This window comes from Erpetoichthys calabaricus, chromosome 1, assembly GCF_900747795.2.
Source record: "Erpetoichthys calabaricus chromosome 1, fErpCal1.3, whole genome shotgun sequence".
Taxonomy (NCBI): Eukaryota; Metazoa; Chordata; class Cladistia; order Polypteriformes; family Polypteridae; genus Erpetoichthys; species Erpetoichthys calabaricus.
In genome coordinates, this window is record NC_041394.2 from 157374582 (window position 1) to 157393877 (window position 19296).

Consider the following 19296-nt stretch of genomic DNA (forward strand, 5'->3'; position numbering starts at 1 on the left):
CAACACAAATAATTCATGACCTGGTCACCACTCGACCTTCCGACACTATAACAATTGACCATTTGAACTTTTTACTATTGATTTATGTTTTGCTCTCCTTGCTTTTTTTTAATAATTTCTAACAATTTTTACTGATGTGTTTGAGCTATTGGACACCTGAATTTCCCTAAGGGGATGAATGAAGTACAGTGCATCCGGAAAGTATTCACAGCGCTTCACTTTTTCCACATTTTGTTATGTTACAGCCTTATTCCAAAATGGATTAAATTCATTTTTTTCCTCAGAATTCTACACACAACACCTCATAATGACAACGTGAAAAAAGTTTACTTGAGATTTTTGCAAATTTATTAAAAATAAAAAAATTGAGAAAGCACATGTACATAAGTATTCACAGCCTTTGCCATGGAGCTCGAAATTGAGCTCCGGTGCATCCTGTTTCCCCTGATCATCCTTGAGATGTTTCTGGAGCTTAATTGGAGTCCATCTGTGGTAAATTCAGTTGGTTGGACATGATTTGGAAAGGCACACACCTGTCTATATAAGGTCCCACAGTTGACAGTTCATGTCAGAGCACAAACCAAGCATGAAGTCAAAGGAATTGTCTGTAGACCTCCAAGACAGGATTGTCTCGAGGCACAAATCGGGGGAAGGTTACAGAAAAATTTCTGCTGCTTTGAAGGTCCCAATTAGCACGGTGGCCTCCATCATCCATAAGTGGAAGAAGTTCGAAACCACCAGGACTCTTCCTAAACTGAGCGATCGGAGGAGAAGGGCCTTAGTCAGGGAGGTGACCAAGAACCCGATGGTCACTCTGTCAGAGCTCCAGAGGTCCTCTGTGGAGAAAGGAGAACCTTCCAGAAGGACAACCATCTCTGCAGCAATCCACCAATCAGGCCTGTATGGTAGAGTGGCCAGACGGAAGCCACTCCTTAGTAAAAGGCACATGGCAGCCCGCCTGGAGTTTGCCAAAAGGCACCTGAAGAACTCTCAGACCATGAGAAAGAAAATTCTCTGGTCTGATGAGACAAAGATTGAACTCTGGTGTGAATGCCAGGCATCACGTTTGGAGGAAACCTGGCACCATCCCTACAGTGAAGCATGGTGGTGGCAGCATCATGCTGTGGGGATGTTTTTCAGCGGCTTCAGGACAGCTCTGTGAATGTCTTTGAGTGGCCCAGCAAGACCCCAGACTTGAATCCGATTGAACATCTCTGGAGAGATCTTAAAATGGCTGTGCACCGACGCTTCCCATCCAACCTGATGGAGCTTGAGAGGTGCTGCAAAGAGGAATGGGCGAAACTGGCCAAGGATAGGTGTGCCAAGCTTGTGGCATCATATTCAAAAAGACTTGAGGCTGTAATTGCAAAATTGTAAATTTTTTTCACGTTGTTATTATGGGGTGTTGTGTGCAGAATTCTGAGGAAAAAAATGAATTTAATCCATTTTGGAATAAGGCTGTAACATAACAAAATGTGAAAAAAGTGATGCGCTGTGAATACTTTCCGGATGCACTCTATCTATCTATCTATCTATCTATCTATCTATCTATCTATCTATCTATCTATCTATCTATCTATCTATCTATCTATCTATCTATCTATCTATCTATCTATCTACTTTGGAAAACATAACATTTCACATCATAAATGCTCTATTGACTATAGAATAAAGGTGTTTTAATTCCAGTTAGGAAGCTTGGCTTGCAAGAAAGTTGGACCCCAAAGATACTTCCAGTAACCTTTCAGCAAGGTTGAGCTGCTGCTGCTGTTTGTGTTGGTGCCATTACACAGCTCTGCCTGCATATGTGGGAATTTATACAAATGGGGCACCATCAATGGTTGGTTCAGTTAAAGTATTTGTCAATGAAGAGAACAGTAATACCATAATGACATATTGCTTTCTCAATCACAAAGCAATGAGCTGAAAAATGAAATAGGTACAGTCATAAAATGATTAAGTCTACAGAAAGTCATGCCATTTTGTAAACTGCCTAATCCAGACCAGGGTTGTGGGGAGCTGGAGCCTATCCCAGCTAGAATAGGGTAGAAGGCAGGAAAAAAACCCTGGACAGGGCACCAGTCTATCTCTCCCCCCCCCCACACAACAAACACACACTAGAGCCAATTTAGCATTGCCAATTCACCTATCCTGCATGTCTTTGGATATTAGGAGGAAACTTGAGTGCCTGGTGGAAACTCACACATAGAGACAATAAAACTCCATGGAAGGTGAACCCAGGATGCAAATGCACATCTCCTTACTGTGAGGCAGCAGTTCTACCACTGCACCGCCATGCCGGCCACTCTATAGAAAGTAGACCTCTCTGATTAAAACTGTTTACCAAGAAATTGGGGCATAGCATCTAAATCTTCTCCTTCCCAAGGAAGTTTGATAGCTAACTAAAAGAGACAAAGTGCTGTGACAAGTGTTGGAAGAATAAGTTATTTTTTTACCCTTCAGAAGCAAGAAAAAGTCTGCATGTTACTTACAGATGATACTTGGGTTGCACAATTATTGTACTTACTTGATATCTTTGAACATTTAAACAAGAATAATTCCAACATGCACAGAAAAGCTGAAAATGTCTTACATTCCACTGATCAAAGATTTGAGAGAGAAGTTAAGCTTGAGTGTTGCCATTGTAGGGTATGTCAAGGTTGCTATTTTACCACATTGTTACAGCAGAGAATAAAGCGATCATGCTATTGATTTCTGAAAATTTTGAAGTACAGGAAAGAATATTTGGTTTTATTTTCCAAATCTGCATACCAAAAAATGTGCTTATAAAAAGATGGATTGGAGAACCCATCAGTTTCAATTCATTGTAATCTCAGTCTCACAGAGAAACAGAAATTATTTGAAATATGTAATGATTCAAACATAAAGAAATGGTTCTTGAGAAATTATGGATATACTGTAAATGAATAATGAATATCCTCATATTGAGTAAAAAGCTCTGATAATTCTACTACAATTTTTAAAAATCTTATCTGTATAAGTATAAAAAGTAAAGAGAGAGAAAGACTACAAATGACTGAGGAGTCAATGAGAGTGTGTCTCTCCAGTATAATGCCTAATATAAAAAAAAAAATCTGTAAATCATCCATCCATCTTCCAACCCGCTGAATCCGAACACAGGGTCACGGGGGTCCGCTGGAGCCAATCCCAGCCAACACAGGGCACAAGGCAGGGAACCAATCCTGGGCAGGGTGCCAACCCACTGCAGGACACACACACAAACACCAAGCACACACTAGGGCCAATTTAGAATTGCCAATCCACCTAACCGGCATGTCTTTGGACTGTGGGAGGAAACCGGAGCGCCCGGAGGAAACCCACACAGACACGGGGAGAACATGCAAACTCCACGCAGGGAGGACCCGGGAAGCGAACCCAGGTCCCCAGGTCTCCCAACTGCGAGGCAGCAGCGCTACCCACTGCGCCACTGTGCCGCCTTCTGTAAATCATGTGAGGCCCAAATATATTTATGAAAAGTTACAATCATAAACCAGGTTAGTCTGTTTTGTTTATTTCGTGGTTAGCTTATGGTTAATGTAATGAAGTAATGATTTTATTGTAATCATTCCATACAAATAGATAATTTTTTACAAAAAATAGGATTGAAAACAAATCAACCCCCACCCCTGAGAAAGAGAGCATGGCCAACGGAGTAAAACTTAAAGCTAGTAAAAATAAATGAATTGATGAGTTTAATAGGTGGATAAAGATAAATGGAGAAGAAAAAGAAATGGGAAATGAAGTGAATGTTTTAAGCATTATACAAAAAGAAAAGATGAAAAAACAACAATATTGTGAACTATGTACAACGTCCGCCTCCTTTATTCTATCTTTGAGGGATGTCTATACTGAGCCACAGAAGCCCTTAAACTGACCAGTTCATTCTGTTGCTCCTGACTTGTATTGTACCCAGGGCTTGAAGAGGGCCTATACACAGTACCGGCACTTCCCTATTTCTGCATTGTGAATCAGAGTGCAGCAGCACTTTGCAATCTGACCTCCAAGGGGACACCCCAGTTTTACACAATATTGCATGTACTTCCCCTTTTCTGTTTTTCAAAGTATATGTACTGTATAAAGGCAAACATGACAATCCAAGTGGGACAAAGGACCCCATAGCTTGAAGCTGCATGTATTTCATACAACAACACAAGGAGTATAAGGAAGAAGTCGACAGAATAGGGACTACTGTGTGTACCCAAGGACTCTACTTCATCCTATACTTGTTTCTCCCTGCCTCTGGCAAAACAACGGAGCATGTATGTTAGCATAATATTAATAAATATCAATAAATCAAAACAATGATCAACAAATAAAAAAATATGGGTTGTTTAATTTCCTTTTTTTCACAATGTCACCAAGCTTTAATCAAAGTAGTGAAAGCATTTTTGAGATTTTAGGGTATTTAGTTTTTCTATTGGGGGTGATTACCCCTAAATATTGATATTGATGTGAGTAAATAATGATGAGTGAGTCAGTGAGTGAGTGGCTCGTCAACAAAAAAAATGTTCCTTGTTTAGTTAAAAAATAGAAATTTGGCAGGCTTGTACATCTAGGGCAGTAGGTATCAGCTAAGAAAACATATTTCAGTATTTAGGAGTTAAAAACAATGATGGTGTATTACTTTCTTTTATTTTGATAAGCCGATTTTACAATAATACTTAATCACATTTACTGTGTAATGTAAGGTGCTGTAATGTTTCAGTACTCAGTTGCATAAACAGCAGTGCTACTCCTTTGTTTGCACATACAGTATACTGTACAGGTGCTGGTCATAAAATTAGAATATCATGACAAAGTTGATTTATTTCAGTAATTCCATTCAAAAAGTGAAACTTATATGTTAGATTCATTCATTACACACAGACTGATGTATTTCAAATGTTTATTTCTTTTAATGTTGATGATTATAACTGACAACTAATGAAAGTCCCAAATTCAGTATATCGGAAAATTAGAATATCAATTAAGACCAATGCAAAAAAAGGATTTTTAGAAATGTTGGCCAACTGAAAGGTATGAACATGAAAAGTATGAGCACGTACAGCACTCAATATTTAGTTGGGGCTCCTTTGGCCTGGATTACTGCAGCAATGCGGCGTGGCATGGAGTCGATCAGTCTGTGGCACTGCTCAGGTGTTATGAGAGCCCATGTTGCTCTGATAGTGGCCTTCAGCTCTTCTGAATTGTTGGGTCTGGCGTATTGCATCTTCCTCTTCACAATACCCCATAGATTTTCTATGGGGTTAAGGTCAGGTGAATTTTCTGGCCAATCAAGAACAGGGATACCATGGTCCTTAAACCAGGTACTGGTAGCTTTGGCACTGTGTGCAGGTGCCAGGTCCTGTTGGAAAATGAAATCTGCATCTCCATAAAGTTCGTCAGCAGCAGGAAGTATGAAGTGCTCTAAACTTCCTGGTAGATGGCTGCGTTGACCTTGGACCTCAAAAAACACAATGGACCAACACCAGCAGATGACTTGGCACCCCAAACCATCACTGACTGTGGAAACTTTACACTGGACCTCAAGCAACGTGGATTCTGTGCCTCTCCTCTCTTCCTCCAGACTCTGGGACCTTGATTTCCAAAGGAAATGCAAAATTTACTTTCATCAGAGAACATAACTTTGGACCACTCAGCAGCAGTCCAGTCCTTTTTGTCTTTAGCCTAGGCGAGACGCTTCTGACGCTGTCTCTTGTCTTGCATACATCTGTGCGTGGTGGTTCTTGAAGCACTGACTCCAGCTGCAGTCCACTCTTTGTGAATCTCCCCCACATTTTTGAATGGGTTTTGTTTCACAATCCTCTCCAGGGTGCGGTTATCCCTATTGTTTGTACACTTTTTTCTACCACATCTTGTCCTTCCCTTCGCCTCTCTATTAATGTGCTTGGACACAGAGCTCTGTGAACAGCCAGCCTCTAACAATGACCTTTTGTGTCTTGCCCTCCTTGTGCAAGGTGTCAATGGTCGTCTTTTGGACAACTGTCAAGTCAGCAGTCTTCCCCATGATTGTGTAGCCTACAGAACTAGACTGAGAGACCATTTAAAGGCTTTTGCAGGTGTTTTGAGTTAATTAGCTGATTAGAGTGTGGCACCAGGTGTCTTCAATATTGAACCTTTTCACAATATTCTAATTTTCCGAGATACTGAATTTGGGACTTAGTTGTCAGTTATAATCATCAACATTAAAAGAAATAAACATTTGAAATACATCAGTCTGTGTGTAATGAATGAATCTAATATACAAGTTTCACTTTTTGAATGGAATTACTGAAATAATTCAACTTTGTCATGATATTCTAATTTTATGACCAGCACCTGTATATCCAGCTTTGCTTCAGAGTGTGTAGTAAGTCAGAGCTCATTTGCAGTCCAACCAAAGCACACTGCAGCTTCACACTGGCATGTTAGTCTCCTATTCTCCTTTCTGAGGAATACTCCTGCAGAGTCAAAGTTGATGGCAATATTAATCAATGGTGAATTTCAGCAATGTCAATTGTTGACTCAGCTAATACCATTCAGGGAAATTTATGAACAGCAGTTACCTCGATCTTAGTAAAATGCATTTAAATTCTGATTCTAATAATTCATTCTTTTTTTCTAACCTGTTAATTCACTTCAGGGTGTTAAATTATATTATCTTAATATAAATGCTTAGTTTCACAAATTTAGAGAAAAAATGCACAAACCCAATGTTATTGAATAAGAACATTCAATTTGGTTATTTCATTAATGAGCTTGGTATGTCAGGGGGTGGGACACATTTTGAGGATTCTTGTAGCACAGCCTGAGGGAGCTTACAATATGCACATTCCACAATGTGTTTTAAAATTAATAGATGAACATTACAAAATGTCATCAAATTATTTTTAGTAAAATGTGTTTAATTTCTCTTGTGGATGTTATTAATCAATTTTTAAGTCCACTTGACTGATTATTTCTCTCCATTAGAGTAAACTGATCACTCGTTTGGGAATGAGTTCTGTTTCGTTAGGGTTTGTCTCTTTTTTTTTGTTCCTGCTACTTTTACCTAATGTTTCTTTTTTCTATGCTTCTCTTTTTTTCTAGTTTGACTATGAAGTCGCTTGTTGTATATGTTCGACTTGATTGTATGCCATGTTTTTTTTTCAAATAAAATAAATACAAATTCTGCAGTGGGCTGGCTCCCTGCCCGGGGTTTGTTTCCTGCCTTGCGCCCTGTGTTAGCTGGGATTGGTTCCAGCAGACCACCGTAACCCTATAGTTAGGATATAGCGGGTTGGATAATGGATGGATGGATGGATAAATTCAAATTAAAAACAAAGAGCAAACAGCAAGATCAACAAAACAACACCAATTTCACCTGGCAAATTATTCATCTTCAGATTGAGAAACTGAAGTCATATTTGACAAACCCAAACAGATTTTATAGTGGATCCCTGAAAGGAAGGAGCATATTTATACATCATGTCTCCTTGACATTAGTCTGAGTGTGTTCTTTTACCATGAAGGTCCCTCCTGAATGCCCCTGTGTTCCAATATCAGTTAAAATGCAATGTTGCTCTATTGTTGCCCAGCACTGAACATGTTTGGATTCAGACAACGGCATTTTAAAATGTTTAGTTCATAAGTAGTCTTTATCTTGACGTGACTGCCAGGCTTGTTTTTCTAGAAATCAAGAGGACAGCTGAAACAAAAATAAAACCTTGCAAAGATATTTGACAGCACAAGCTATGCAAAGTCAGTTCACTGTCAAACTGTTCTGTTTTTCTGAAGAAAATAAAAATAAAAAACGAGCTCCCAGCACTAAGACTGCTACCCAGACATCTCACATCACCTTTAAATAACTAAGTGTCATCATCTCAGACTTGTGGTAAAATACAGTTGATAACTTTTTTTTTGTTTTACCATAAATGTGAACTTTCTTTTCCAAATTAAAAACTGATTTGTAATCATTCATGTCAGCTGCAAGCCAGTTGCCTACTTATTTAAAATCTTTAGGAATACAAATCAAATTCAGGTACAGTGCTGTATTTAATTTGCATTCAGCTGCAGTTTTACTCAGTTATAAGGACTGATGATGGCAGAGTAACCAGACTATGAATTGAGATTTTCTTTTCTTTTTTTTTTTTGCAGTCCTGTATTAGTTTATAAAATCAGCAGCAGTGTGCATCTTGTTTCTAGTTAGTAACCTGTGTAATAAGGAAAGTGCAACCTGATACGTCCCCCTAACCAGAACAGCACTATTAAAAATCACAAATTCGTAAAAATTCAGTGTTCATTCATCAAAACATACACAAAGACTGGATAACCAAGCAGAAAACAGATGATATTAAAAATAAAACTAACCACAAACAATACTTCACTGTCCTTCTGAACCTGCCAGAATGTTGTCCTATTGGATGGGGTGTCCACTCTACTTTTCCACCCATTTCACCAGAATCCAGAAATCCTTCTCACTCTAGGCTCTTCCAAATCGTGAAGCTCTTTCTCTGACAGTAAGAATAAGCCCTAATTGACTCCCCTCTGAATCAGTGAACTACTTGTTCTTAAAAGTAACAGAATGCAAACAAATTAGTAACAGTTCATACTGATTGTAATTGTTTAATTTCATGCAAGTGTATAACAAATAGAGTAACAGTATGAACAACTATTTATCACTTTTAACCAGGAGGTAGTAGATGTTTGGGCCGGATTTACATACAAAAACTGGTGGGATATCTCTTACATAAGCAAGAAGATTATTCCACAGCTTTGAGGCCCTGTAACTAAAAACTTGGATCTCCCACTGTGTTTCATTAATGCTAGGAATCTTTCATAGACCCGCATCTTGAAATCATAGTGCATGCTCCCTTATGTGTGTATTGATATGATCACATAAGTAGGTGAGGAAGAAGGATCTTGAAATTAGCCCTAAAATTAGCTGGAAGCCAGTGTAAAGTCTTAAGAACTGTGGTAATGCGATTTTTCTAACTCCAGTAATAATTCTTGTGGTAGCATTTTGATATACAAGAAAGATGTAAACAGTATGATTTGAACACCCTGTGAATAATGCATTGCAGTAGTCAATTCTACTAGATATATAATTGTGTAAATTAACTTCTCAATATCCTTCATATATTTCCGGTACAGTTTTACATCTTCGACTTTACATCACCAGTGGCAATTATCAGCAGGAATCATTGAATAAAGTTTAAATTTAGTCTTATTGTTTTATATGATTATGTAACATTGGTGTCAGGAACTCAGTTTGAATGCTGTTTGCTTCTGTTATTGGATTATGTACCCTAATGTATTATTTGTTTTTGATATAGTTTTGATTTTGATTTATGATTTAGACTATTATATCACCATTTTGGACTGCCAATCAAAATTGGACGGGATTACACAGATTCTAAAACCCTTCAAGCCTTTTTGAAAAAATGTGTTTTGTTTCTCTAGTTTTCAAACTCTTTGCACTCCTTCTGATTTCAATTTTGTCTCATGATTCTTGGCTTAGGTTACAGATCGTTGTTTTACTGGCTCTAACCCTCTCTATGTTTTTGACTATGTCCTTGTCTTCCAACTATTTGTAGCAACCAATTGTCCTTTAATTAGACAAAAAAGTTTGAAAGCACCATTTCCAATGATCATTATGAGTAATACATTGTTCTTATGGAATAAACAGGATGTGCTGAGGGGGTCCATGCAATACCACCACAGATACCTTGAAAGCTGCCGAATGTGTTTGACTAAAACTTGGTTTAAGAGTACCAATTCAAACACAGTTATTGAAATAGATGGATTTGTCTGCAAACCTAAACAAAATAAAATGATGTACCATGTAAAAATCAATAGGTAATTTAATGAATACAATTCAATGAAGGCCTGGAAAGGTCTGAAAACTATTACAGGACTGTGTTCTAAAAAGTGACTTTTCCATTAGACAAGAACCACAAGCTCTTAGCCAAAAAAACGAAACAGATTTTTTTGAGAATTAAAACCAATGAGGGAGGTATTTTCTCAGTTGTCTAGAAGTATTACTATGATGGAGGTCAACAGAAATGGAATGAATAAACAAGTCTGTGGGACCATATGGTATGACAAGTCAGCTCATGAATTCCTACTTCAAGCAGCTTCCTCCAGTTTTTGATTTGTTTTTTAACTGGTCCCTAAATGGTGGCATTGTACCTGAGCTGTGGAAACAGTCAGTCATAATCCCAGCTCCCATAGTCCTCATACCAAGCAGTTTGAATTAAGCTAAATGTCTATTCCAATGAAATGCTTTGAACATTTGGACAAAGACATTTTAATTAAACTGGCTAAGACCTTTCAAGATAATCACAAATTGACTTACTGCACAAACAAAAATGTAGAAGGTGTTCTCTGGGTCATCTTACATCATATCTGCTATTTTCTTGGTAAGCCTGGTTCCTGCTTCAGAGCCCTACTTCCAGATGTCTAGTCAGCTTTCAATACAAACCAGCCTCACATAATGATTGAGAAAGTGAACAACAGTGCATGAAACTTAATTAACATTGCATTATGGATTCAAGATTTTCTTTAAAATTGTTTGCAGATTTTGAAAGGTCATTCTTTCAAACAGGTGTAGGGGGACACTCAAAGTTGAATTCTGTCAAAGTTACTATTTCAGGTCTATGCTATTGACCTGACACAGAACAATGACTATTGTTCCAATTTGGTGATAGAACACATTATCATATTTGGATTACAGCCAATACTATAGCCATGTGGTCTGTTCAGTAAACTGATGTAGTAATAATGCTCTCTGAATGGTAAAATGACTAAAGAACTGGTTTAGTAGTGGGGAAAATGAACATTTTAGAAACTCTAGCAGATTATCAAACATGCAACCATGGGGCAATGTTACAGGCAATGAGGGCAATGTTATAGAAACTGAAAACTATGTTAGCTAATGACATGTTGACTTCCAGAACTTAATCCTTAGAAGGATAGGAAGGTAGGATAACTGCTTTAGAGACACACACAATAGAAATTCCTTTCTTTCCAGTGCCATGTTTTTTTTATATACAGTATAATGAAATCAAGGAGATAGAAAAAATTGAGCAACTGTGTAGGTAAAGCTTACTTTCAAACCATTGGAAGTTTACAAAGTATTGTTTTCGAAGGATGTGCATATTTAGTAATTTTGTGTAGCTTTTAAACTGTTGTTTATTTTTATTTTTTTGGATGCAGTAGAGACGATAAATTGTGTGTATTCTTGTGTAAACCTGGCTATAAAATATTAAACTAATAGCACTAAAAAAGAATTTGGAGTCAGGTGGCCAAACTTGTGATCTGTGGTATTATTTTTGCTACATTATTGAAAAAATATCTTTGATAGAGTATTACTTTTACTTCTTTATTTCTCTTTTTAATATAGTAGTAAGCAATTTACTTTACTCAGCAAGTTCTTAACTTACCATAAAAATGAAGAGTGTCAAGCTGTAAATTCCAATGTTCTAGAAATATTGTTGTTAATGCTTAATCCATAGGAACCTGTTGGATTATGGACATTTTCTAGCCTTCTACCTATCTCAAAGTCCAACAGCACATCTGTCAGTCTCAATGACTCCCATTTGTCAGGAGATGGGGTAATTTTAATGAGTGTTATTTATTTTTATCCTTTCTCCTTTTCCTTATATTCTCCCTGACATTGTCTGTCACATTAATGGCTGCCACTGGTACAGTATACATGTGTCGGCATGTGAAGTCACAGGAAGAATTTGTTTAAAAGCCAGCAGTGCTGACTCTTGATTATCAGAACTTTGACTTGTGCAGGGGAAGCATCTCCATATATCAGTTTCTAAAGTGTTCTAAAATTAAAACATTTCAGTAGAAAAAATAATCCTAAACATAAGGAATCTATTTTTGTCTGGTTTTTGTTTATTTCAAAGTGAAATACTCTTTTTGTTTCTTTTTCATTTCTTAATGTAGGGGACTTCTGTGCCCTGGCAATGGAGGCAATCAAAAGTAGTTCAAGGCTTTTTCATGTTTATTTTGTTTTTTGTGTAGTAAAGATGGATTTATTTGTTTTGGGATGCTTCTCTATGATTTTTTCTCTCTCAGTTTTCATGTTTGAGCGTTTGTACTTTGTATTGTGTTTTAGCCCTTGATTCAAACACTTTGGCAAAACTGGCTTTCAAGGTTCTAAGATTTTGTGTTGGTTTTGTACTGCAGATATATTTTCTGTAACTCTTCTCACTGAGGGGTATATGAATGCTCTAAAATAATTATTTTTAATTTTTTGGTCCAGCTGGATTTTGGAACTACAGTAAAGCCACAGCTAACCTAAATGCTGAACTGGACCAAATTCCAGAGATCTAAATCTTATGTACACCATTCTTTCACCTTGTGGTCTATAGGTAGTATGTGGCTTTAAGAAACCATAAGAAGACATTTCTGAACACATAAAAAATAAAATTCTTTGCCTCTTTTTTATGTATACAAAAATATCAAACTTGCAACTTTGAGATAATACAGGCATATAATCAGTCATGAATAAATTAAAATAAAACTCAGAAAACAAAAAGTTAAAATAGTAGAGCACTAGATGTCAAGTACAAAAAATAAATGTCAATAAAACTAAGGAGCTAAAATAAAAGGAAATAAAATAAAGTCCAGATGAACCAAATGTATTAAGTGAACATCAGAGATGTTATGGATGTTACAGAAGGGAACTCAGATGAAGCCAAAGGTACAAACAATAAAAGTTAGGACATTATAATTCATGGGAAAAAGAGATTGCTAAGTTCAAAGTTGGAAACAGAAAGTACAGAAAGTTTTTTTTTTAATTTTTCTTGCTGAGTCTTTCATTTATGTGATTGCATGTCCATCTTTACATAGAATGGCCACCGCAATGTTATATGGACTTAGAAATCACATTACATCAAAGCAACAAGACACATGAAATGGCACAAAAAAATTTCATATAATGGTGTCAACAATGACAACTCTATCATAATGGTAAAAGTATACCAAATGACAAAAAAATAGAAAAGAAATTATCAGTGTCTTCCTGATACAAATGAGCATTGTAACATGAAAGCAGCAGGCAGTGTGGTTTAGTAGTTAAGGCTTTGGAGTTCAAACCCTGAGGTTGTGTTCAAGTCCTGCTACTGACACTGTGTGACCATGAGCAAGTCACATGACCTGCCTGTGCTCCAATTGGAAAACCAAAAGAAATGCAACCAATTGTGTCAAAAATGTTGTTACGTTGCCTTGGATAAAGGCGTCAGCCAAATAAGTAAATGTAAATCTCATTTAAACACTGTGTTTAAAAGACAATTGTGTGCCCCAGGGATAATGTTTATAAAAGGAGGTGAGGCTAAGACAATGCCTTCACTTAAACACAAATAAAGGATATGCTAGATTACTTGATATTTCCAGCGATTTTCAGTCATAGCCTTCATTTTGCACCTTCTTACCAGAGAAGTTGGCACTGCGCTCCTGTGAAGCCGATCACCGAATTTGACATACCCAACAATTCACTCTGATAAAATCAAACAGGTTTGATTTTGTCTTTAGTTGTGGGGACAACCTCTGTGTGCATGATAGTTGGCAAGCTCATCCAGAAGTACAATGCATTGAATGTAGCAACAAAGAGTAAGCAATGTGGATGTTTTGGACTTCACAAACAGAAAAGAGGCTCATCTTTCTGATATCTCTTGTTTTTACGAAACAGAATGGAAAATAGAGCTCTGTTAGCCTGATAACCATTCATACAGTGTTGGCTCCATCAAGCAACACGTTATTGACTGTGCTAGAAGGTTGGCATGCAATCTACAAATGTGGCATGGGCTGGAGACAAGATCAATGACTATAGTCGACAAATCTGACATGACTAAGAAATCATGTAATGTGACATCGGCTTAAGACAGTACAGCCATCTCACCTACTGTGGGGTCATGTTTAACATTTTAATTTATTTTTATTTTCAGTGGGGGCTGGGTGGTCTAGTGGCCTTGGAAACCCCAATACTTAGTATTGTCTAATCCTATTTTTGTTTTTATAAACTTTTCTTTCTTCATCTTGCAAAACACTTTGAGCTACATCATTTGTATGAAAACATGCTATATAAATAAATGTTGTTGTTGTTGTTGACATCATCGTGGCGTTATTATGATCTCACTTTCCTCCAGAGGTGGTTCAATTTAGGGAATAGCCAGGATCTTTGCTCAGGCTCAAGTGTGTTGTCTTTGTATTTAATCTTTTTTGTTGTGTTTTAAATAGCATTATGTAATTGATTGTGAATATTTTAAAATTCATTTTATATTTCTGGCTTATATTGACTGTTTATGTATGGATTTGGTCTTGGTTTAATGTGCCTTGCCCTCTTGATTGTGAGTTTAAGGGGGTGAGACACATCAGTTATAGGACTGCCCCCAGGCCTTTGTAAGATAAATCACATGGCTTAGGTTAGGTTTCTGTTCATTGCATCTCTTTCTTGAATTTTGGATACAGCATTATGTTTCTTTTGTCTTCTCTTTTTGATGTAATGAACTATTGCTTTTTTTGGGGGAAGGTTTGATTGTTGGAATACATATTTTGCTGTATTTGTTATTTGCATTTATTATTTGTTTTTGTCATTGTAACCCCAGGATGTTATGGGTTTCTTTCTCTCTTCCTGAATTTTTTGAAACTTAAATGTCTTTACTCTTGTATTGGCCATTGGGGTAAAGCTTACTTTAGTTTTAGATCTCACAGGAGACTTTGGCCTGTCTTTTAACTGAATACATATTTTGAGTTTTGGAGAGCATTTGTCCAACCATTTGTGTAACCCACCTATCCAGGACAGGGTTGTTTGGAAGTTGGAAATTATCCCAGCAAGCATAGGGCATAAGGCAGAAACAATCCCTGGACAAGGTGCCAGTCCATCACTCAGGGAACACACACACACACACGCACACGCACGCATGCACACACACATGCACACACACACACACACACACGCACACACACACACGCGCACACGCGCACACACACACACACACACACAAACCAATTTAACAAACCCAATTCACCTAACCTGCGTGGAAGAATAAGTTTAGGGTACCATAGCTTTCATCTTAAAGAAATAGCATAAAGGGTTAATACATGTCAGGAGGCCAGATAGGGGTCAAGTGAACAACAAAATGTACTGAAAGATGACTAAGAGATGACTAAGAAATCAGCAGATGTCCTGCAAACAAGCAGAATGGCCAATTGTTATATACACAGAAATTTCAAGGGTGGTAGCTCATCTCAAAAGGTATAAGAAGAACCAGAATATCATATAGTATACTTTTATTTTATATAATTCATTTGGGTGTAAACCAACACACCAACCAGAGTAAAATGTATGCATTCATTGACACTGTATGTAAATTAAACAGCTTATAAAATGAACCTCTATCCTTTGTTTCTCTGACTATTCTGATCATTCTGTAACAGACCGCGTTTGAAGAATGATCCCTCTAAGGCATTTTGCCGAAAAAATCTAAAAGATACAATGAACAGCTTTTCTCCTGCCTGATTACTGATTTGTCCCGTTAGAGGATGTTTCTTTCTTTAATAAGATGTTAAATTTCTACCACACCTGAATGTCTTTGAACTGTCGAAGGAAACTGGAGCTCCCAGAGTGAACCCAAACTTATTGCAAGGCAGCAGCGCTACCACTCCGCCAACGTGCTGCCCTCCTGCATTTGCAAAAGGAATTTTAGGTTTTTAGGACTTGTTTTTTTTGACTTATGATGTTACTTTGCGTTTTCATCTTAGATGCTAAGCTCTTTAGTCTTCCTGGTGTTGACCAGGTTAGTTAACAAATGCCCTTTGACCTCTTTGTCCTTGCAAAATAATAATAATCCAGTGAATTATCTGTTCTAACTACTCAAAGCACTTTATGGAATTCCGTCATAGTGTTCAAGCTACTTGCATTTTCAGTCAACTTTTTCAATAGTTGATTTTAATAAAACTGATCCTTTTGTCCTTTTCATATTGCATTTGTGTGGTGTTTATTAACCATTAATGTTACTGTTTCTGTGAACTTTCTGACATTGTATATTTAAGTCATTGTGTATTGCTGTCTGATTAGATGTCAAAGATCTGCAGGACTTACCTAAAGTCTACCCATAACTGATCATCTGTTTGAAATATCTTGTAATCTGCCTTTCTATCTTATGTTACTTTGAACTGTATTGTTGCTTGTTTTGCAGATTACTCTGTGATTGTGCTCTTTGTGGAATCAATCAATCAATCCAGTGACTAATTAAATGATTGTTCTCTCTCCAATACCTGTCTTACTATTAGGAACTGCTCACTGTAGTCACACTTTTCTACTTGTTTTGGTCTCCCATTCCTTCTTTAAACAACAGCAGAATTGTTCCAATGGTGCTTATTGTGTAATGTGTGGGACTATGGAGCATATTTTTTCTCATACCGTTTTAGGATGATTATAAAACACTAATATACACTAGACTCAATGAAATCTCTGTCCAAACTTTTTAATATACATTGCTTAATTTGCAAAGTTGGAATAAGAATGTGTTTTTGGTAAGGGACTTATCAAGAAGAATTTGTGTAGGAGAGGAGCCTGCTGTGAGTATTGTATTACTTTTAAACATTCTTGACTGCTTACTTTCCCAGTTTCATTGCTTGCTTTATTTGGATTGGCTGTCATATCTGTGCAGCCTTTTATAGGGTACACACACATACACACAGATGAGATCTACGTGCCACAGAAAATTTTAACTTCACTAAGACAGTACATGCTCCCACCTTCTAATGTAAGGAAATGTCTCTTCCAGGAACTGAACAAAGAGCTTCAGGGTTGCGAGGCAGCAGCAATAAGCATGGCAATGTTCAAAAATGATATCATTCTTTTCGTTTACTGATTCTTCATGTGACTGATTTATTGTTTTTGTAAACTGGCAGTTAGATGAGAAACAAACAGTTCTTCTTCTACAGTCTTTTCCTTCCAGTCCTTCAGCTGTCTGTGTGTATGTGCCTGTGTGTGTGAGTGAGTGTGTGTGTGTGTGTGTGCACGTGCACTTAAGCATGCTGCAGGTTTTTCAATGTTTCACTACTACAAACAAAGTATGAGGTTAAAGTTCATTTGTAGGATCAGTAAGAAGGTATGTGCTTTCTTTTTTAATTTATGTATACTACTGTTTATGTTTCTATGTAGAGAATAAAATAAACTATGCATATTTTACTCATATTGCAGACCTAGTCATGGTTAGCCAGTGTCCTTGTGCAGTTAGTTATTAGAATAAAATGCAAACAGTTGAATGTTTTTAGAAAACTTTGGTCATTTAAGCCTGTTGGCTTTCAGGGTAAAGAATGTAATGAGGATTCTTTTGAAATGATCTGTTTAACTTCAATAGTACTGGGGAGCACTTTGAAAAAAAAATTGTTATTAATAGTATTATGTAAGATTTTAGGGGTAAAATAAAATTTAACTCTTTTGTATCATACAAAGAAAACTCTAAGCTTATTTGCTTATTTATATTTATATTGTCATTCCAGTAGATTTAACACTTAAGACATTTATGAATTTTCTTGTAAAACATAACATCACATTCTCAAACCCACTCAATCCAGTTCAGGGCTTCTGGGGTCTTAAAGATATCCTGGCTACACTAGGCAGGAGGCAGGAAACAGCCTTGGACAGAATGCCAGTCCATCACACTGACCGTACACACATACAGTCACTCACACAGTGACCAATCTGGAATCATCAGTTAATGTAACTTGCAGGTTTAGAAGTTATAACAGGAGAATCAGAGTGTGTGGAGAAAAATCCACAAAAACATTGTACTATTGTTTATTAGAACATTGGAATAATAATATAATGTTTATGTAATATAGCTAATTTAGAGCAAATCTGTTTAATAATATTCACAGGGATAGTCAGCCTTTCTGCTTTGTATGAACTTAAAAATATTTGTAATGTCAAAGATTGATCTATCATGTCAATATATGACTCCGGAAGTTGTCTTAAAAAATTTTATTTTGGATCTCATTATTAATAGTTTCTGATTAATTTAGTATATTATATTATTTCTTGAAAGAATTATTTATGTTTTGGGCTCTAATTGGAAAACTCTTTATGTGATGTGATGAAATCGCATTTGTTTTTTTTTGTGCTATGAGTTAAGTAGATAAGTACAGTAGACTGTTTTTAGATATTTGGTTTAGTAAACTTGCATATTCCTCGTTAAGTTGTGTTATACCACTAATTTACAGCCTCCCCTATGCATGGTGTAACACATTATTTTGTGCCTTAAATACTTTGTTTTAAGTGATTTCCAAAAAGTTATTTGGATTAGAATTTGTTTCAATAAAGAAACTGGCTTGTGAAGGTACAGGAAGTATTTGATCATGTGATTTAATGTCAGGAAGAGTAGACACTTGTACATTTTACATTTTACGACCTAATATTATTCATAATTATAATATGTTGCAATGTATCTTGCCTTCTATACTGAATTGCCCTTTTCGTATTATAGTATTTTTGTATTGGTCGGCATTGGCCTAGACTATAATTTTGCTTTTTGACATTTTTGCTTAATTATATGAAAATTACTTTTTTTGACTCATCTTATCAGTTTTGGGTGGATTTCAATTTCTCCAACACTCTATACATTTTCTTTCAGTTTTCACTGGTGAAGGCATCTTTTAAGTCAATGAGCAGTTGGTGAGGGTATATTTTCCAAAAATATCTTGAGGTCATTATAATGTTTTTGAAAGTTTATTGACAATTCCTGTTTCCATAATGGAACCATAGCTTCTGATTTCTCTCAATTAAGTCTGTCAAACAGGCATTATGTACTATATTTCTGTGAAGATTTGTTGGTACTGTTAAGAAAAAGAAGATTTTTGGGAAGGCTAAGATACAATTTGTTTCCGTGAAGTGGTTTCCCCTTAAACATCCTTAGTTTTGTCATCCTGAGTGTTATATACAATTGTTGTATCCATAATAAAGCAGTTTGAGTTTGAAAAAATACATACAAAAATTAACTGTGTTTTTAGATATTAAGAGCCTTTTTATGTCACTGGGGGGAATTTGGCTTTCTACAGAATAGATAGATAGATAGATAGATAGATAGATAGATAGATAGATAGATAGATAGATTGATTGATTGATTGATTGATTGATTGATTGATTGAACACACACCAGAAAGAATAAAGAACAATAAAATTAAACAGAAAGACAATTTCTGACTTGGCAGTTTCAGTCACAGTGAGGCTTTATGCAGGCGTATTGTTGTTGCTATAAGGTAAACCCAGAAGATTTACAACAATTTTATTGTTTT

The 19296-nt window shown here is 36.5% G+C and overlaps 1 protein-coding gene across 1 annotated transcript in view; it reads left to right on the forward strand.

Annotated features, from left to right (window-relative positions):
- The first annotated feature begins 17044 nt into the window (after positions 1 to 17044).
- Positions 17045 to 19296, forward strand: part of zgc:136858 (uncharacterized protein LOC678543 homolog) — a 177530-nt gene continuing 175278 nt past the window's right edge. Inside the window, exon 1 of the mRNA XM_028807961.2 lies at positions 17045 to 17111. The gene's annotated coding sequence lies outside the window, so the exon portion shown is untranslated. The remainder of the gene's footprint in view (positions 17112 to 19296) is intronic.